Source organism: Colius striatus, chromosome 4 (assembly GCF_028858725.1).
Source record: "Colius striatus isolate bColStr4 chromosome 4, bColStr4.1.hap1, whole genome shotgun sequence".
Lineage (NCBI taxonomy): Eukaryota > Metazoa > Chordata > Aves > Coliiformes > Coliidae > Colius > Colius striatus.
The window spans coordinates 28,833,321-28,855,074 of record NC_084762.1 but is presented as its reverse complement, the minus strand read 5'-3'; the positions used below and the strand labels follow the sequence as shown (position 1 = coordinate 28,855,074).

The 21,754-nt window shown below is 40.5% G+C and overlaps 1 protein-coding gene across 4 annotated transcripts in view; it reads right to left on the bottom strand.

The window, feature by feature from the left end:
* Positions 1 to 10,189, bottom strand: part of LOC104554014 (poly(rC)-binding protein 3) — a 513,107-nt gene extending 502,918 nt beyond the window's left edge. For all 4 annotated transcript variants that reach the window (XM_061994937.1, XM_061994938.1, XM_061994939.1 and 1 more), the window contains exon 1: positions 9,850 to 10,189. The gene's annotated coding sequence lies outside the window, so the exon portion shown is untranslated. The remainder of the gene's footprint in view (positions 1 to 9,849) is intronic.
* Between the last annotated feature and the right edge of the window lie 11,565 nt (positions 10,190 to 21,754).

Genomic DNA, 21,754 nt, shown 5'->3' with positions numbered 1-21,754 from the left:
GACAAATATGACTTGTAGCTTTCTCCTACAAACACTGAAATGAGAAACTGCAGTCCTGCTAGGTTAAATGGGACAAATCCAGTGAGCAAAGTTATTTGTCCACGTAGGTAAACATAAATTTTAATGCTGTAACACAGACTCTTTTTGATGAAGACAATTGCTACAACAAGATTAAAGCTTGCTCATGCAAATGCACTAATACCTTGCAGAGAACATGCATAGTCATTCTGCAGGCAAGACAAATGTTATCAGGCCCAGGAGGAAGCAGAAAGGAGTATCTGGTGTTGGGCAGCTGATATGACTTACAGTTCCAGTTGTTCATTCATTGTGGAACTTTACTTGTTTAGATATTGCTTATTGTCGTACTTTCAAATATCTAATAAATAGCAGAACTGTATCTTATCCATCCATAGTAATCTTCCAACAGAAGATTAATGACAAGTAATGTAGGAAGGTGGGTATTTTTTTAAATGATAGATGCAGTAATTCCACATTAGGTAAATACTAACCTATCAATATAACATGGTAACTTATAACATTGTTTGTATATACCTGAACTGTATAAGGACAGTAACTGTCATATCAATCTAACTATACAGCATTCACCTTTCCTTGTGAGATGTTGGTTGAAATATAACACACATAGAATGATTTTAAGTCAAATGACTTAAAAGCTTCAGTATCGTAACTTTTCTGCTTAGTTTTTGAGAAAGAACAGAAAAGGCATACTGAAAATATCATGAACTAATTGGAATGGAATGGAATGGAATGGAATACGACGGAACAGAACAGAATATAATTGAATTTCAGTTGGAAGGGACCAACAATAAACATTTAGTCATTTAATCATTTAGACTGACTAATTAAGGAGTGACCAAAACTTAAAGCACATTATTAAGGGCAGTGTCCAAATGCCTTTCAAACATCAACAGGCTTGGGCATCAACCACCTCTCTAGGAAGCCTGTTCCACTGTTTGACCATTTTCTTCATAAATAAATGCTTTCCAATGTCCAATCTAAATGTCTTCTGGCACAGATTTGAACCGTTCCTATGCATCCTGTCACTGGATCCCAGAGAGAAGAGATGAGCACCTCCCTCTCCATGTCTCCTCCTCAGGAAGCTGGAGAGAGCAATGAGGTTGCCTCAGTTTCGTTTTCTCCAAACTAGATAGACTCAGCTACTTCTTATGGGACATTTCTTCCACCTCATTCACCAGCTTTGTTGCCTTCCTATAGATGCATTCAAGGATCTTCACATTTCTCTTGAACTGTGGGGCCCAGAACTACACACGGTGTTCAAGGTGAGGCCACACCAAGATTGGTGCCTTTCACTTTTCAAAATAAAGCCATTTCAAGTAAATTCTTGAACATAAAAAAATGCAGCAACTTGTAGTTCCTATTCGCTGTTTACATTAGGCTTCAAAGAACAATAACAAAAAAAAAAAAAAAAAAAAAAAAAAAAATCAACCCAAAAATCACGATCCTTTCCCCAGTAATTTTTAAATTAGAAAATTAGTCCAGAATCAAAACTTACTAATTTCCAGCTTCCCAAATAAAGCACAAGTGGTAAATCCACATGAAATCTAATGCATTCCTGATTAGGACTATTAGACTGTCTGATTTGAAAATAATTTTGCTTAAAGCATAATGGCTACCTCTTATTTGAAAGATTAATGCTCAGAATATTTTATCTGTTTAAATGTTGAAGTATCAACTCTTACCAATTGAAATGTAATCCAAAGGAGAAATAGGATTTTTTTTCAAACTACAAACAAAGATTCCTTCTGTCTTACTTGAACTATTTATAGTAAGAAATCAGAACTAAGCCAAATGAAAATGAGTCTGCAAAAACCCCACAGAGCACTATGCACTGCAAGAACAAATCTACCCTCAAACAGAAATATAGGTAAGGCACTTGACATATCATTTACTCTCTGAAGGTCAATACCGAAGACTGATTCAGGAATAGTCATCCCATGAACAAAAAGCATGAGCAGAACCCTGTTCTGTTCAACTATTGTCTATCCTCCACAAGAATTTAGGAGTCCTCACCAGAGCTGAACTCTATCAGGCAAGAAATTTGCTTTTTAAGCCTAGCACAGGAAGACAGTGAGCAGAACTGCTCCATACTTTGAGGAAGCCAATATTGTGAAAAAAATGCCTAAGAAGCTCAAGTACAAAGCCAAGAACAAAGTAATACAAGCAGGCCATGAACACATTTAAGGAGAAAAGGAATGAGAATGCTGAAATAGCCTCTGAATGGTAAGATGGGAACTAAAAAAAAAAACTCTAAATATTTTTAAGAAGCAGTTTGATCCATACATGAAAGGAATTATATGATATCTTGCCTGCAAGAGCAAGGGATTAAGCTGGATAACCCAGAAGAATCAGTCATATCTTCTTACGTGTATGCAATTCTCTATAGGAATACTTAAAGTGAGAAAGAGAAGCATTTAAAAATTATGTTATGAAAGAGCAGAACCCACAGAAGATCATCAAAGTAAAATCTAAGACCATCAGCTAGAACTTATGATTTCTTAGCATCTCTAAAAAATTTATTTAAATACATTAACTAAGATTTTTTAAAATAAATCTATTATTCTAGTTTAGACAGTATGACAACATCTGCCAGCATCTTACTTCTCAGAGGGTAAATTCTTTTTCAACCTTATCCTTCAAAGAATGGAATCTGTAATGTGTTTTTGTGCATATCATAGAATTACAGAATGGTAGGGGTTGGAAGGGACCTTTAGAGATGTATGTGTGTATTTCTGCATAAGCTAACTTTCCCGTTTAACATTTTAAAAAGAATTAAAAATATGATAGTCAATAAGACCTAAGAGCTTTATATTTCATTTATTACAAAACAGTATTCAAATTTCTGCCTCCTTTTCTTTGAAGGCATTTTATTCTGGATTTGTTTTTAATTTTCTGTATCATTTCTTCTTATTTAGAGAAATTTCAAACACACATTACCATTTAAAAGTAAGTTTAACACATGCTGCACATGTATAGCACGTTGCAGGTGCAGCTATGAGGCAAAAAGAGGCAAAAATATGTTTTGTTTGTGAGCTGTAAATAGTGGATTAGTAAAAAGTAATACAAGTCAGTGTGAAATGCTGGGGCATGAAGGAAATGCACATGAAAGTTGTGAAAGGGAAGCATGGAGATCCCAGCAGGACTGCTTGGCACCAGACTTTGTCATTCACAACCCAATGAGGTGAAGCAAGCCCCAAGTTGCAAACACTACTCTGCTCATCAGGGGTCATGAAGGATGGAGGAGCCACTTGTGATGGTTCTCCTTGAGCCTCTGCCACCCTGCCTCACGAGCTGTCCTGAGGGAAAAAAAAGCTCCACTTGATCATGTAATTAAAGACTGCATCAGCGGACATGCTTATGGATGCTGAATTAAATACACAGAAAATATAAATACTGTCTTTTTTTTTTAACTTTTAAATGCTTGAGTTGTCCTCCTAAGTGTTTTGAGCATCTTTTTTCTTTTGCATGCAGCCGTTTAAACTGCTTACTATAAACACTGTCCAGGTGGCTTCTTTCTTTCTTTGTGTTCCCACTCCAAGTCTTCCTAGCCAGTCTCTTTTCTAAATAATTTCTAACTCTGAATCTCACCAGGACTTTCAGACCAACACAGTCAACTTAAGCCGATCTGGAAATTGTACTTTAAATTAATAGTGTACTACTTCCTTTCAGTCTATTCTTTTGCCTTCTACTAATAGTTGTGCTGTCTTTCTTCCAATCCAGCTTCCATGTCTAATATTTGTCTTGTGCTTTTTATCTCTCACATTCTGTTAAATGTTAGTAATTCTATCTCTGTGCAATGCCTTTCCATCTTCCATCCTGTCCCTTAAGGACTCCTCCACACTTATCCCTTTGTATTTTTTCTTATAAATGTACTTTGCTACCTCTTTGCTAAATCCTTTCTTTGATTCCAGCTACTTTACCACCCCTGATTCTGAGTCCTGTCACTTACATCTCTAGGTTGCACATAGAGGTGTCACACACAAGCAAAATCTGAGTGAGACTGAAAATTTAGAAGTTGCTTTTAAGATTTTGGCCTTGATGATCTTGCCAGAGCTTGCCTTTGCAATATGCACTGGAAAGATCTGGGAGGAATGGATGATGTGATATTATCCATATGGTACTGCAGATTTTGCCTTCAGACTTGAAAGAACCACAAAATCCTTCCCTTCCCAGATTCTTCTGCATTGCCAGGCAGGGGAATCCTGCCAATCCCAAATGCTAATACAAGCACTGATCCTCACTCAAAAAGAGTAAGGAGTCTTAAAATGAAGCCAGTGACTACAAACAGTCAAGTCTACAATTATTTTATAGTCTCTACCCTATGTGACCACTGAAAGCTAACTATAGCAAGAAAAGAGAAGGAAAATGAATTATCCTTTCCTGATTTCCCTTTTTATTATTACAGCTTCTTAGAATTTTTTCTATGTATGAGGTGGGGTTCTTGTGATGGCTAAGTAGTTGATGTCTGTACGATAGACTGCTTTGGTTTGGAAGAGATGTTTAAAGATCATCTAGTCCAAACCCCTGCCATGGGCAGGGATACCTTCCACTAGACCAGGTTGCTCAAACCCCCACCAGAGCTCACATAACATTAAAACTTTGATTTGCTTAAAATGTACATGCTTCACCAGAGATCAAAAAAAAGACCCAACTCAACAAATAATACTTTATAGGAGCTCCAGATGACTCATTATAAATATTATATTATAAATAAGATATTGTTTCATGTGCAAGTAAATATGAAAAAGACCTTGCCACTGTATGTCACTGAAAATATAACAAGTCATTAAGAGGCTTAAGTTGTCATCTCACCTCAGGGTCCTACCATAAAACCTTGTTATGAAACTAAACATATTTTTAAATGCACATGGATTAAATTATTTTAAATTAATAACACCATTCCTTTTGGAACTCTTTTAAAGCAAACTGAGTCCAATTTTAACCACATAAGATCTAGTCCTGAATGATCCACATCCCCCTCAAAAATAATGAAAGAATAAATTGAGGATTTTTTCCATCACTTACAGAAGATAAATATTTTGTTTCCTTGTAAGTGTCCACAGTGTTTAAATATATTTAAGCTTTGGATGAGAAAGTCATGTATGTTGCAAGGTAAACAGGTCTGTAATTAAAATGACTGGATTCATATACTCTGTTAAAAGCATTGCCCGTTAGCAGAAATCAATACTGAATGATATGTTCTGCCCTATCAACAAAGCTTAAATTTTGTTACTGATACCACTGCAGCACTGGTTACAAGGTACTCAGTTACAAGCATGGAATTACAGTAGCAGACCGAATGAGAGAAAAGGGCTTCACTCTACTTTAACCAGCCATTTAACTGAGTTGCTGTAAACAAATCCTGCAGGACAAGGGCGATCATGAGGACCTCCTAACACCATGTCTCATTGTATAAATCTCGTAATCATGTCAAGCAAATTCTGAACTTTTTACCTACAACATCATATCTATTCCTGCATTTGGTGGACCTCTTACACTGTGTTGTCCAAAGTTAACAATAATATTCAGCCTCCAGCCTACACAGGTAAGTAAGCTATAACAGCTAGGTGCAAACCCAGGGACAACTAGTGCAAAGTGAAAACACATCATAAAGAAGAAACACTATAGCTGGAGATGCCTCTCCACAGTTATTTTCCATTTGACCTCCTACAAACAGTTGTTATCAGAGAGCTGTGTTAGCACTACAAGACTGCAATTAAGTTTTCGGTATCCACTCTAATACAAAGGGAAAACGAAGCAAATCACTGAATGCAAATTAAGGGGGTTAATATTGTTAAAGGAGAGGAAGCAACTTGCTGTTTTAGCTGTGAAGAATACAGCCACTCCAGCACCAAGTAGTTAAGACACTGAGCTTTTCCCAGACCCATGTTCTTCCTTTTCCTGCCATGACCCAGCACTTGTTACACTTCATACTGATCCACATTCACCAAGCCTGGCAAGGTAACTGCTTGTAGTTCAGCACATGGCTCTTCAGAATTACCCATGGTTCCCAGGAGAAAAATAAAAGTTTCTTCTATGCAAGAAAATACAGCAGGAAAAAATAATCTATTTTATTTTATTTTAAAAGGTGAATTTCTAACAGACAAAACGAAAACAAAACTTCATCTTTGCATAAATCAACTTCATTCATCTAAACATTTTAAAATTACAAATATATTCAGATTGAAACATATCCATAGTACCATTTAAGATTAGCAAAGAAAGACAGATTTTCAGGAAAAAAAGGAATTCATTTGTTCTCAGATGGATTATGCTAACTGCTTTTTAATGCAGAGTGTGATTTCATTCTCAATGGATGTAGATAACACCATTGCACCCCATCCCTAAATAGACCACGCAACACTGTGATAGTTTTCGTTTCTTTTGTTAAAAATTTAGGAAAATCTGGGATCACTCTAGCTTCCTCAATAAGTATGTCCAAATGAAACAGCAATTTTGCCCTGCAACAAAATACTGCTGAAACTGATGGGTAGTTGTAGTTTAGGGAAAGACAAAATATACATGTTCTTCATTTGTGGAAGAACCACACCCACAGAATAAAAACTCCTTGGAATAAGTATTTTAAACTGATGTTGCAAAATAATAAAGTGCAGTAATACAAGAAAATAATTTCAGCTGGCTAACAGTAGAGAAAAATCTCACCTTACTTTTATAGCAATAACCTCACAAAGTCACAGTGACTTCTGAACTCTCCCTCGGTTACTCTCTTTACAGCAGGTCATAGTTTTGTAAGGCTTGTTTCAAAAGCAAAAAACAAAAAGGTTTTAGAGGTAAATAAATCCAAAGTTTGAGGTTTTATCCAAGACAAAACATAAATTAAAGGGATATTTAATCTAGGTTAATACATTATAGAGTAATAACCTAAGACATGATGTGCTGCCATTCATGTCAACGGAAGCGACCACCACATCAAACTTAACATTAACCTTGCTTTAGCATTTTCATATCCAGCTAAAAGCATTCCGGTTTTTTATCTGATACTATTTAAAAAACAAAACAAAACAAAATCAACAACACATGACTTGCTTTTTTTCTTTTTTTTTTTTTTTGTACAAACATTCCACTTTTTTTTTTTTCCTTCACCAATGTCAACAGCTAAGCAACTGGCATAACGTCTTGGGGCATATATTTGTGAAGTGAACACTGCTTTTTCAGAAATAGCTAAAGGATATCAAAAGAACTCTCCTGAAAAGGCAATAGGAAAAACGACAGTAGAAGTTTTCCATTTCCTGACACATTTTTGTGTTGCTGTGGTAAAGGACTTTACATTTACTGTAAGCATACTATACGCACCCAGTGTAATATCTAAACAAAATGAGACATTACGGATCTGTATCCTCTGGAAATATTTGAAATCTTGACACGCTGAGGTAAAAAATCCTGCCAAGTGCTGAACATAAGTAACTCCTAGTGACTTCCGTAGAAGTCGTGGATATTTCAGCCTTCTCCAAATTAATGCAAAGAGGCATGATTTCTATCAACAGAACAAGAGCTCTCCTGTGCCACATGCGACTTCAACAGCAAACTCTATCAAATCAGAAATATTGCATCATATCACAGTGCTTACCAAGAAAATGTGTTTAGCCAGTAGTAAGAGTTCAGCAGAACAGAAACTGACAAGCTAACACGCACCATCCTCATTTATTTAAACTGCTAGCACATTGTAATGGTTTTCCATCTCTTTTTCTCACTCCTGCTTACCTTGAGGGATGATGTACAAAGCACATAGGGTGTTTCTCCCCTCACTGCTATCAGGCATTAAAAAATGCACAACTCACAAGAAACATGCTTCCTGCTTTCAATGTCTGCCAGCCACAGCAGGAAAAAAAACCAAAACAACACAAGAATCCCAAGGCAAACTTATGTAAAATATTTTAATTTAGGCTAGCAAGAAAAAGATACGACTCTCAATACCACAAGACTGCTTCCATGACTGCTCATTTTTGTTGAGCATCATCTACGCAGTATGTGGAAAGACAGGTTATTTTGGAATTGCATTAACTATGCAGGTAACATTAGTTTTGCTGTACACACACTGCATGAAGGCCTCCAAACATAAGACAACAGCAACAGATGACAGTGCATCTGTAAACTTTTAGAAGCAAAAGTGATTCAACCAGTTGGAAAACTATGTATATAAAGTGTTTTTCATGAACGTTGGATCCACTAGATTTCAAAAACAAATTAAAGTTTCACAGTCAGACAAGTGCAACAATTCTGATCTCTGAATATTTGAAACTGTGTCATCATGAAGCCAGTTTTGCTTTGAATCACCTGCTTGTTTTGAAACAAACAAGGGGGATGTGAAAAATCCATGAAAAAGAGCTAGAGGCTGTTACTTTGTTTTATATTAAATGACATCTTGCAAATGGCATACTCCAAGTTGTGCCTTAACTCCTTGTTAAAATGCAACTGAAATCTATACTACCCCACTTCACATAGATAGGTAAAATATACAGATGAAAGCACATTAAAAGACTGGGGGAAAATCCATGAAACTGATAAATTACTTGGCTGCCTCTGAATAATAAATTGTTCCCCAGTAGATTTATAATAAATTGTTCTACTGTAGAAACACACTTCTGTTGTCAACAGGAACAGTTAGCTGAACATTTGAAGAAAAAAAGTTGTCTGCAAAAACTCTGGAACTGGGAAGCAAACCAGGCCGTGATGCTTCTCTGGCTGGCCAAACTAATAGTGTTCCTTCTTTCTTTTTCTCACTGAACACTGATATGTGACAGAAAATTATCCATTTGCTCTGGATCACAACACTATTTTCCTCATTTATTCCTGGAATAACACTGTTTAGGGCTGCTGGAGGAAGAGAAGAGCTATCAATTCACATTAGCCCTGAAGTTTTCCCTCTTGGCGCTCCTCTACTGAGATGCCATGAAAGGAATGTGAGCCATCACCTTGAAGGTGCCAGTAATGATGTACAGAAAGATGTCCTGGAGCACAAGGGACTGAACTCTGTGGAGAGCTCTCTAGCTTTCCTGCATCACTGATGGATTTCTCCATCAGCAGTCTTTGCCGTGCTCCTCGCTCTATGTACAGTGGCTGTTTGGAAGCTTTATCACTCATCATCCCATAAACACAAAATACAAATGCACTTCACACATACATACCCACACACATACACACTCAGGACACATGTGCACACTCGCTCCCCCCAACAACACATGCAATTCCTTCTAAGTCCCCTGTGTATTGCTTAAAAACAACCAAGCACACACACCCCCAAAAAATCCCAAACAAATACCAACCAAACAACAAACACCTCACAAAAAAGACCCAAGAAAACCAAAAAACCAAACCAAACCAAGAAAACACAGAAAGGAAGAGGGAATGGGGAGAATGGGAGGGGAGGATGGGGGTGGGGGGGGGCAAAGGAAAAGGAGTAGCTTTTTTTTTGCTTTTTAGCTTTTTTCCTTTTTTTTTCCCCCCTTGCTGTTTCTGTAGCTCCCAAGCATGCAGTGCTAAGGAAGAGTAGTTCCTCACTTTCAAGAGCTATCTACATCCTTGGGATAAAAGGAAGCAGTCCGGAATGATGCTGAGGCTGCAGAAGCGAAAATAAGGCTTTGCAAACATGCCTGACTCCCCATGAAATTCTCTCCTCCACATCCCCTCCTCCCTAAAATCTGTCTTAAAGGAGGGGGAAAGTAAAAAAAAAACAAAAACAAAAACAACCCAAAACAAAAACAACACAACAAAACCAAACCAAACAAACAAACAAAAAAAAAACCAAAAACCAACACACAAGGAAAAAAGTGATGAAAAGACACAACTCACCTTAACAAGGGGTGTTGGATGGGGTCAGAGAGGAGGAAGGGTATATAAAAAGATCTATTTTTAGCAGAGGTTGTGATAGTATTGAAACACACAGACACAAGGTTTGGAAGCAGGGAGAAGAGTAAAAAAAAAAAATAAGGGGGAGAGAAATTATGAAGGAGGTGCAAGTCAGTCTGGCAGGAGAAAGGAGAATCCCCAAGAAAAAAAAAAAAAAAAAGAAAAAAGAAAAAAAAAACACGAAAAAACCCCCAACCAAACCACCAAATGCCAAGAGGAGAAGGAGGGAGAGCGTGGCGGTGCTGGGGTTTTGTTTTGTTTCTCTTGGCTGGGGGCGGGCGGAGGCGGCAGGGCGGGGGGGTCACGCTGCCGGCGAGGGGCCGCTGGCTGCCTGCCCGCGGGGCTGCCGCTTCCGCGGCCGCCACCCTTTCCCCGGCGGTTCCGGGCGGCCGGGCTCGCTCCTCGCCCGGCTCCGGCGTCTGCGGCGGGTACGGCGCTCCCGCGGCTCGCTGGGGCTCTGCAGCCGCGTTCACGCCGCCGCTCCTCGGCCACCCCCGCGCTCGCGCTCCCGCCGCCGCCCGCGGGCGCCCTCCGCCGCCCGCCGCCGCGGGCCGGGGCGCGGGGAGGCTGCGGGGCCGGGGCAGGGGCGGGGCGGCAGCGGCGGCGGCGAGGAGCCGCGCCCGCGGGCGGGAGTCCCGCGGCGGAGAGGGGGAGGGCTCTCGGGGGCGGCGCTGCCGGTGGTCGTCGTCTGCAAAGCGAGCGGAGCCGGCCGCCGAGACGGACCGGCGCGGGGGACAAGTGCCGATGCGGGGCCCGGGGGACACGAATGGCCCTGCCAGGCACCTGCGTGCGGGATCCCGGCTCGCCCTTCTGGCTGCCGAGCTTCCCGCCGCTCACCTCCCGCCTGCACGCAGCCCTTGCGCGGCAACGCGAGCTATGGGGAGTTCGGGTCCGGGAAGAAAAACTTCGGCGTGCCGAAAGGCGATCGGCGCTTTATTAGGGAATTGCTGCCTTTCGAAGGCATACAAGCGTCGCTCGGCATCGTTGAGAAAAGCACCAGCAACAAGCTGGGAGACTGAGAACTCTACTTGTTTTCATGAAAGTAGTAAAACTACATCCAGCCTTGCTGTTAATACAGAAGCACGGCTCACGGAGAGCGGCGTCAGCAGATGATGGTCGTTCTTGTGCCAAATGGAAGCTACTCGCAGCATTTTGTTGATGAGGACTGCCAGAGAGTCACATTCATTTTGAACATATGACAAAATCCAGCAAACATTTAGATGTTGCAGACGCAAGGTTTTAGACTTACCACTCCCAGAAATACCTAGAGACTAAATCACCTGAAAGCTGTTTTTAAGCAGAGAACTAAAAAAACTTTGGACGCCTTTTTACATTTTTGTTCTCTAGACTGAAAAGAGTGAAAAAAACCCCAAACGTGGAGAATTTAAGTGCAGATAAATAAATGAGCCTTTAAAAATAATTTATTTCTACCTACAGTGCTATTAACAATTTTAAGTAAATATGCCTGTTTATGACTTGTGATTTTGAATTGGCATTTTCCCATAAATGATGAGAGCAAACGCAGGCCAAGCTGTTGGATCCACAACTTGCGACTGATATACAAGCTGTGCTTCTGCATCACTGTTAAACTGAGATAAGCAAGAGCACATATAGTAAATAGTAGAAGGATATGCTCCAGTATGCAAACTGATGCTAAGACACTTACTCCAACTGATATCATTTGTTAATACCTAGACAGTAGACAGTAGACAAAGCCATCTGGAATTAGAGTTGTGAAGGTATCAGGGTGTGTAATGGTTGCTGTTAAATATTGATTGTGATGCCCACAGAGAGGATGGCGTCTGAACCAGCTGTCCCTGTGGGGACTGCAGGCAGCTGAGCTGGGTACATCATGATGGCCAAATCGCCTGATACTATACCACTGGTGTAACATGGCAGAGAATGTGGAACAACCAGTTTCGTTCTCCAGCTAGAGGGTGGCTCTGGTCTTGCAGGAATGCATAGGTTATCTCTGTCCTCTGGCTTCCCAGACACTGCTGGCTGAAATAGAAGAGGAGGTAAAATATCCTGAACCCAAATCTTGGTTGGAACAACAATATCTTTGCTTAGTTAATCAGTCATTAAACAGAAAAAGGGATACTCAGAACAACAGTTTCAGTATCCTGTATTTTAACCTTTTTCTCATCTCCAGAGGTGAACTTTCCAAATTTCTCACATAAAGTAGAAATAAAACTAGAGGATGTAGCTCCTTTAGTGAGTTTCTCACAGGAGTCAGTTGGAAGATTGGGGTTTACCTACTGGAGAGAACTCTGCAGAGGGACTTGGGAATTCTGATGGGCAGAATTAAACATGAGCCAATAATGTGCCCTCATGGCCAAGATGGCCAATGGGGCACATCAAGAAGAGTGTGACCAGCAGGTTGAGGGAAGTTCTCCACCCCCTCTGCTCTGCCCTGGTGAGGCCTCATCTGGAGTTTTGGGTTCCCCAGTTCAAGAGAAACAAGGAACTTCTGGAGAGAAGCTAGCACAAGGCCACCAAGACAATCAGGAGACTGGAAAATCTCTCTTATGAGGAAAGGCTGCAAGACCTGGGGTTGTTTAGCTTGGAGAAGAGAAGACTGAGAGAGGAACTTATTAATGCCTTTAAATACCTAAAGGACATGTGTCAGGAGGATGGGGTGGATTTTTTTTCCTGTGGCACCCAGTGACAGGACAAGGGGTAACAGGCACAAGTTAGAACAGAGGAAGTTCCACTTGAACATGAGGAAAAACTTCTTTACTGTGAGGGTGAGAGAGCCATGTCACAGGCTGCCCAGGGAGATTATGGAATCTCTTTCTCTGTAGGTTTCCAAACCCACCTGGACACATTCCTGTGTGACCTGATCTAGGTGTACCTGCATGATCTCTAGAGGTCCCTTGCAACCCTTATCGTTCTGTGTTTCTATGATTCTCTGAAGATCTTCTCTCTGGGTTCAGGCTTAGCTTCTGCCCATTCCTTCTCCAGCTTCTTCTGTGAACCAAATTGTTCAGCAGTCAAACAGCTGAACCCAAGAGTTTATAGGATTTGGATCATGTCTCTTTTGAAATCAAATACATACAAAATTATTCACAGCCACACCAATAGGAGTAAAGAGATTGGAAATAAACTCTGTGTTGCTTGGAGCCCTATTTCTGCAATAACTAAGTTGGGGAAATGTTTTATACATTATGTTATTAAATATTTTCTTTAATTCCAATTCATATTCAAGAAACTGTATCTAAGTTAACATGTATTTACGTGAACTCTCTTTCACTTCTAATATTTATGAATCACTTCTCACTATTGCAGAAGTGTGCAAAACACAGGTCCACCCATTGTGAGACTCTGGCCATAATCAGTTCCCCGAGCCACTCTGTGCCCAGTAATATCAGGGCAGTTTTTTCTGTCAGTTATAGCACTGTAACCCTATTGACTTTGTCACATTTGCACAGACTTATTATTTGTAATTCCACTTCTCCAGAAAAAATCAAACCCACAAAACAACCAAAAACCACCTTTGATGTATGGCTTTATAGTTGTATTATGAAAAGCAGACACACTGGTGGCATTCAGGAACACCTAAACGCCAAATGCTTAAACACCAGTATATCTTTTTATAATTTACATTTGAGTTGCCATGTCACATAATATGCATATTTGATGTCTGATTTACAGGCATAACTTGGCACACAAGTCATTTGCATGCTGGAAAACAGTTGTTTTTACAGCTTGAAAGTACATTTAAATGAATGAAAGTCATAGTGAGAGTTAAAGTCAGAGGTTTTTATTATGTAAAGAGATCCTGTAGAAGGATCTCTTTTTCCAGGAGACAGCATACATACATTATAGATAACTGTCTAACTTGATCAAAACCCAAAAGTAGTCAGAAAAGTTATTGAGAGAACAAGACAGACCATCTAAGCTGACATAAACAAAATCATTCCTCACAGGTCAGTATACTGTTTCAGGGTATCACTGTTGCTGCAAATAGTTTATGCTGGGCAGTTTTCCTCTGGTTTTCATTCAGGCAGTCCAGAGAAAGACATACTTTGTATTTGGTTCAGTATGAAACACACAACTCGTACTCTCACACTGTGTCAAAGTAGTCTTTGAGGCAAAGAGATGAAAGCTTCAGTTTGGATAAGGCATTCATCATCTTTATACTGCTGAGAAATATGAATCAGGCCACCATGAACACTTGCTGGCTAGCAGTATCTCTAAAATTTCTGCTACAGGATAGACCCAGCTGAAGAGCTACTTGTTTCCTTCTCAACCTGGCAAAGATACCTGCAGATCTGCAGTACCATTCCTTCAAAGCCATGCTGTAGTCAACATGAGATGAAGTTTTTGCGCAGCCTCATCTTGAGTACCATGTACAGTTTTCAGCCCCACAGTTCAAGAAGGATGTGAAGGTCCTTGAACACCTCCAGAGGAAGGCAATAAAGCTGGTGAAAGAGCTGGAAGGAACGCCCCATGAGGACAGTTTGAGGATTCTGAGTCTTTCTAGTTTGGAGAAAAGAAGGCTGAGAGATGATCTCATTGCTCTCCCCAACTTCCTAAGGAGAGGATGTGGAAAGGGAGATGCTGATCTCTTCTCCATGGGATCCAGTGTCAGGATGCATGGGAATGATTCAAATCTGTGCCAGAGGACGTTTAGACTAGACATTGGGAAGCATTTCTTTACTAAGAGGGTGGTCAAACAGTAGAATAAGGTTCCTGGATTGGTGGTTGATGCCCTAAGGCTGTCAGTGTTCAAGAGACCATGCCCTTAATAGATCTTAAAGACCATGCTTTAACTTTGGTCATGCCTGAATTGGTCAATCAATTGGACTAAGTAATCATTGTAGGTGTCTTCCAACTGAAATCTTCTCCCTTCCCTTCCCTTCCCTTCCCTTCCCTTCCCTTCCCTTCCCTTCCCTTCCCTTCCCTTCCCTTCCCTTCCCTTCCCTTCCCTTCCCTGGGTATGGCCGTAATGAAGAAATCCTCTCCAAATCACCAAGCATTAATTGAATGGTGCATGTTAGTGGCACGTCTGAAAGAGACATGGTGCCAGTCATTCTGTCCTTGCTAGTGATACATGGAGATGCTGTTTTGATGAGTTAGAAAGCTAATTTCAGGACAATGAGTAGATTTTTTTTTCTAATAATATTATCTCACATGAATTTAAATACATTTATTATTTTAGTCCATTTGAGATCCTCTGACTGTCCCTCTTATCTAGGCTTTTGTCTGCTTCACCTGAAAATAGTAAAGTCTGTGAGTGACGCCCAGGTATGATGAAGTCCACTCACCACATCACAGGTTACAGACATTCAGACATTACAGACATTCTTTGGAACTTTTCATAGAACACAACTAAACTTCCATTTAATATAGGCTCTTGAATTTAATATGGATACCCAAGCAACAAACAGCATTTCAAGATAATTGGGAAGTCCCTAGAAGTCACAGATACGTTGATTACTTCACACTATATCTTTTAAGAAATTATCTCCTGGTTACCTATGGAAGGTAAGGGGTATAGTCATGCAAGTTTATGTCTATTGAACAAATGCACTAGAAACATATGTTCCATAGTTTATAACAGTGTGATTTACTATGTTTGTGAAAGAAAGTATTCTCCAAGTGTATGATGTTAAAATTCAAAAAATGTGACACGAAGCTAAAAGATAAAACAGCCTTTAATTAAAAAAATATCAACAACACCAAAATCAAACCCTTCAGACTAGATGACCAACCTGAACAGTCCTAGAATCTTTATATTATCAATAGTTTTGTTAGGTTTTTAATGCATTTTTACAATTATAATCAAAGGCTTCTTTTAAAATATTTGTATTATACTAGCCTACATGTGTTTAAAATACCAAACTTCCTTAATACTGTGAGATGTTTAATAAGTTGTGTTTGCTGTTTGATTACTGTAGAATTTTAAGTATTGAACTCCATGTTAATAGAAATATGACAGCATTATCTGTCATATTTTCCCTCTCAAATTATTGTGATGGATCTCAAAACAGTTTTACATACCAACTTGAATTAACATAAACCAGGCTAATAATGTGCACTTGTGAGCAAATCTTTTGTTCCAGACTGAGGCAGAGCAGCTCAGCTGGAAACCAGGCAGACAAATGATGGAGTTATGGAGGGAAATCTCTTCTCCTTTAGCAGAGAAGTAGCTGTTATCTTAAGTTCCCTATTAATATGAAAGTTTATACCTCTATCAGAGGACATGCTTATTGTGATCACAAGGCCAGAGTCACAATTATATTTAAGTGTCTGCTTCCTGTTAAAACTACTCAATGTATTAAGGATTACTTATCATACTTTGGCTTGTAAGAGGTTTTGTGGAGGGATGTCATAACAATTGTATCAACTTTCATTTATCCTGCAGCCACTTAAGTTGTGAAGAGTCCTTTCTGGGATAAATTGGTAAATATATATCTCTAGATGACAGTGGTAAACCTTTTTTTTTTCTTCTCCCCCCCCCCCCCCCCCCCCCAATTTATTTCGGTGTCCTGTTGAGTAACAACATCAGTGTATTCCCTGTATCCTTCCAAAGATGTCACACAGGCCAGGACTGATGGACTTTTTTGAAAGTCGGATTACTCCAGATTCGTTCACATTCTATGTTGCAACAGCTATGTCACAAACATTCCAGAAGTTATGCAAAGTTACTTGTCTCCTATCACTGAATGAACAGAGAGGTCTGCTGCCTGCCTGGGGCCCGGGTTAGAGATGTTGCCAGGAACCTCCCTTGTCTGGTGTGGCTGACTACTACTCAGTGTTGGTAATGATGAGGTTATGGAAAGGAGTGCAAAAGCTATTGAAAAGGACTTCAGGGCACTGGGGAATGCTGGATGGATCAGTAGCACTAGTAGTGTTCTCCACCCCTCTCATGGCAAGGAGGAATACTGAATGAATAAGGAAAACTTAGCTGATTAACAGGTGGCTCAGAGGCTGGCACCAGCAACACAACTTTGAGTTTCTTGACCATGGTGAAATTTTCATGATGCCAGGTCTGCTGATATCTATCTCAAGGGGAAGAGGGATCCTTGCAAATGAGTTAGTAGGGCTCATACAAAGGGCTTTAAACTAATTTTGAAGGAGGAAGGGGATAAAACCAGGCCTACTAGAGTTGAGCCTAAGGATGACAAACCAGTGTCTGGGGTGAATCCTACACAACTGGCTTCCTTCTTGAAATGCCTAGGAATTAAGGGTCAGACTAGCAGGTGTGACACTGTGTCTATTACAGGCCACCTGATCAGGATAGGGTAGTTGATTAAGCCTTCTACAGGCAGCTCTGAGCAGCCTCAAAATCATAGGCCCAGGTTTTCATGGAGGATTTCAACGACTCAGACATCTGTTGGAAGGCCTACAGGGCTAGTCACTTACAGTCCAGGAGGTTTCTTCAGTGCATCAATGATAACTTCTTGATGCAAATGGTGGATGTGCCAACCAGGAGAGGAGCACTCCTGGGTCTTGTACTTGCAAACAAGCAGGATCTGGTTGAAACAGTGGAGGCTGAGGTCAGCCTTGGCTGCAGCGACCACGAGATGGTGGAGTTCAGGATCTTATGTGGTAGGAACAGAATACCAAGCAGGATCACAATCCTGGACTTTAGCAGGGCCAACTTTGGCCTTTTCAAGCAATTACTAGGGGACATCTCGTGGGACAGGTTATTAGAGGATAAAGGGGCCCAAGTCAATTGGTCTCTATTCACAGATCACTTTTTCCAGGCTCAGGATCAGAGCATCCCAGTGGGTAGGAAATCAAGCAAGGGAGCCAGGAGACTTGAACAGTTAAATAGGGAACTATTGGGCAAGCTGAAGTGGAAGAGGAGAGTCCATAGATCGTGGAAGGAAGGAATGGCCACTTGGGATGAATATAAAGCTGTTACTAGAGGATGTAGGGAGGCAACTAAGAAAGCTAAAGCCTCGTCGCAAGGGAGGTCAAGGACAACAAAAAGGGCTTCTTCAAATACATTACAGATAACACTAATGATAGAGGCAATGTAGGCCCATTGTTGAATGAGGTGGGTACCCTGGTGACAGAGCATACAGACAAGGCAGAGTTACTGAATGCTTTCTTTGCCTCTGTCTATACTGCTGGAGACTGTCCTCAGGAGCCACAGACTCCAGAGGAAGTCAGGTTAAAGGAGAAGTTTTGTTTGGTTGATGAGGACTGGGTTAAGGATCAGTTAAGCAATGTGGATGTGCATAAATCCATGGGCCCCGATAGGATGCACCCGTGGGTGCTGAGGAAGCTGGAGGAAGTCATTGCTAAACCACTCTCCATCATCTTCAGTAAGCTGTGGAGAGCAGGAGAGGTTCCTGAGGACTGGAGGAAAGCAAATGTCACTCCAGTCTTCAAAAAGGACAAGAAGGAGGAGCTGGGTAACTGCAGACTGGTCAGCCTCACCTCCATCCCTGGAAAGGTGATAGAATGACTTATCCTGGGTGCTGTCCCCAGGCAAGATGGTCATTAGGAGCAGTCAACGTGGCTTTACCAAGGGGAAGTCAAGTTTGACCAACCTGGTGGCCCTTTATGAAGATGTAATCAGGTGGATAGATGGTGGTAGTGCAGTGGATGTGGTTTATCTTGGTTTCAGTAAAGCATTTGACATTGTCTCCCACAGCATCCTCACAGCAAAACTGAGAAGGTATGGGCTGGATGATCAGGTAGTGAAGTGGATTGTTAACTGGTTGAAGGAAAGAAGGCAGAGAGTTGTGATCAATGGGGCAGGATCTAGTTGGAGGCCTGTATCTAGTGGAGTCCCTCAGGGATCAATGCTGGGACTGGTACTGTTCAATCTATTCATTAATGACCTTGTTGAAGGAACAGAGGGCACTGTCAGCAAGTTTGCTGATGATACTAAACTAGGGGGAGTGGCTGACACACCAGAAGACTGTGCTGCCATCCAATGAGACCTGGAGAGGCTGGAGAGTTGAGTGGGGAGAAATCTCATGAAATTCAACAAGTATAGAGTCTTGCATCTAAGAAAAAATAACCCCATGTACCAGTACAGGTTGGAGAATGAACTGTTAGAGAATAGTGTAGGGAAAGGGACCTGGGGGTCCTGGTGGGCAGCAGGATGACCATGAGCCAGCAATGTGCCCTCTGGCCAAGAAGGCCAATGGCATCCTGGGCTGTATTAGAAGGAGTGTGCACAGTAGGTCAAGAGAGGTTCTCCTCCCCCTCTACTCTACCCTTGTGAGACCGCATCTGGAATATTGTGTCCAGTTCTGAGCCCCTCAGTTCAAGAAGGACAGGGAGCTGCATGAGAGAGTTCAGCATGGGGCCACCAAGATGATGGAGTTGAGCATCTCCGTTATGATGAAAGGCTGAGGGAGCTGGGGCTTTTTAGCTTTGAGAAGAGGAGACTGAGGGGTGATCTCATTAACGGTTACAAATATGTAAAGGGTGGATGTCAGAAGAATGGAGCCAGACTGTTCTTAATGATATCCAATGATAGGACAAGGGGCAGTGGCTCCAAACTGGAACATAAGAGATTCCAAAGAAATACAAGGAATAATTTCTTCACAGTGAGGGTGATGGAGCACTGCAATGGGCTGTCCAGATGGGTTGTGGAGTCTCCTTCTCTGGGGACATTCAAAACCCACCTGTATGAGTTCCTGTGTGACTTACTCTAGGTGGTCCTGCTCTGGCAGGGGGATTGGACTAGATGATCTTTTGAGGTCCCTTCAAATCCTTAAGATTCTGTGATTCTGTTTTTCTAACCGCTGTGCCTAGAATTTTCTATGGCCAAGCTAGGATCAGGTCCCTAGTTTACTGTGTTTTGCTCTGTATTTAGCTCACTGTTTACTCTGTTAGGAAGTGGCTAAGCAGATCAAACTTAGAACTTGTCTTCATTGATGTGAATGTGGTTTTTCACCAGAAAAATCAAGATCAAATCATCAGTAATTGCCTCAAGTAATTTCTCCCCCAAAATATTCAAACTAAAATGCTTCTTTTGGCTAAATGATGCCACTTCCCATTTGTGCATCTTCAGCCATTCCATCTTCAGTTATTTGGATAGTTTTCTGTTATTTTCCTGCTACTTCCTGATCACAAATTTAGGCACAATTCCCATTGTCCTTGACAACCTTAGACCAATAAGTAATTTCACAAAATAAGAATCAATTGCAATATCATTTTGTACCCCCACATTCAGAAGTGTATTTTAAGATTAATGTAAATTCTTATTACTCTATCGTATTAAAATATCTGAAAGCACCTTAATGTACCATCATTGTACCTTTTTAGTAGTTTATGATCTAAATCCAATTAATAAATTGAATATTATAAAAAAAATAGAAAAATTATCAAGTCCTTTACAACAGAACAATTTCTTCCTAGCTCTGATCACAGGTTCTTTTCACACTGGATTTTATATCTTGCTTTCAAAATAATTGAACCATGGCATGAATGAAACTGTTACTTATCAAGACAAGTGAAGTGAAAACACAGAACAGAATAGAAGAATCTCAATGGAACATACACATTACTTAGTGGTTGCATACTTGCATTGTGTCTGCTGCATGGACAATCACTTCTGACTGTGTTTGAAAAGAGAGGGCTATCTGTGAATTAATCAGAATAAAATTCTGCTCTATTAAGTATAGTTTACACTTATGCTTATAAATCTGACCTAAATCTAATTTACTCCAACTCCTGTATTTAAATTCATGCATGATCAGGAAGATTTGATAATCTGAGTTACCATAATGAATTTCTCCTTTCAGAAAATACTTCATGAAGCTTCAGATTTCTGGAATTGACCTGAAAAGTTTAAATCAAGTCTCATGTAAATGTTGCCAGGAAAAGCATGCCTTTTTATTTTTAAACTCACATGTAGAAAGTATGTTACTATTTCTGGTATGCGATAACAAGAACAGATAGGATGTAGTCTTTCAGGGGAGGCACATACTCAAGTTATTTTAATTTTAATAATAAAAAAAATTATAATTATTATTTTTAATTGTTAAATAGTGAGTATCCAGCAGGGACTTTTCCAAATTGATTGAATTAGTGTATGTATTTTATTCTGTCAACAAGGAAAAACTGGATTCTTTCTATGAATTATTTGAATCTTCTGTATTTTTGCTTCAACCACAATGAAAATCTTTTTTGTTTTCCACCTGACATATCAAAGTCCATCAATATTTCAAGAATCTTTCTATCAGGAGTCCTATTCCATAAGAACCTTTGTGCACCAAGTTGATCTTCTTCAGTCAATGCCAATTGTTTTCATCTGTGATTCCTCAACATAAATGTGCCTCAGATAGATGAATTGAAAGTTTAGTGTCCTTTGAGACAAGGACTGTACCTCATCACTTAGGAGTGCTTCCAAGAGTCTCATTGATGCAAATAGAGGCTTCCAACTATGCCTCCCACTTCTTCCAATGTGGCCCTGAGCTGATGGCTTTTCCCAGTCCCAGGGTGCCAGGGAAGATGATGGGAGAAACAGCAGCAGTGGTGAACACTCCCTAATTTGCTTCAGGCAAGATTAACTGTCTTAGTGCAAACAGTTTAAATGCATCCCTCTGCTCCTATTAACTTTTTCACCTGCAGATGACTGGCTGTAGCAACCTCTGACAGGGAAGTATGAAGTTAGTGAGGAGTGATTCCCTCCTTCCCTGAAGAGTGGTCTAAAGATGAAGGTTACTCATAAGTAAGCAAGTACACATTGACACAGTGCACTTGTGCAGACTTCTGAATAGGATGAAGTGGCTCCTACTTCTCCTACCTTAGATTGTACTAATGATCCTCAGTCTGCCCTGTGAGATTTAGACACCTAGATTCAGAGATGGTAAGCAGTAGGAAGCTCTACAGAACTTCAACAACACAAAATCACCACAGATGAACAGCA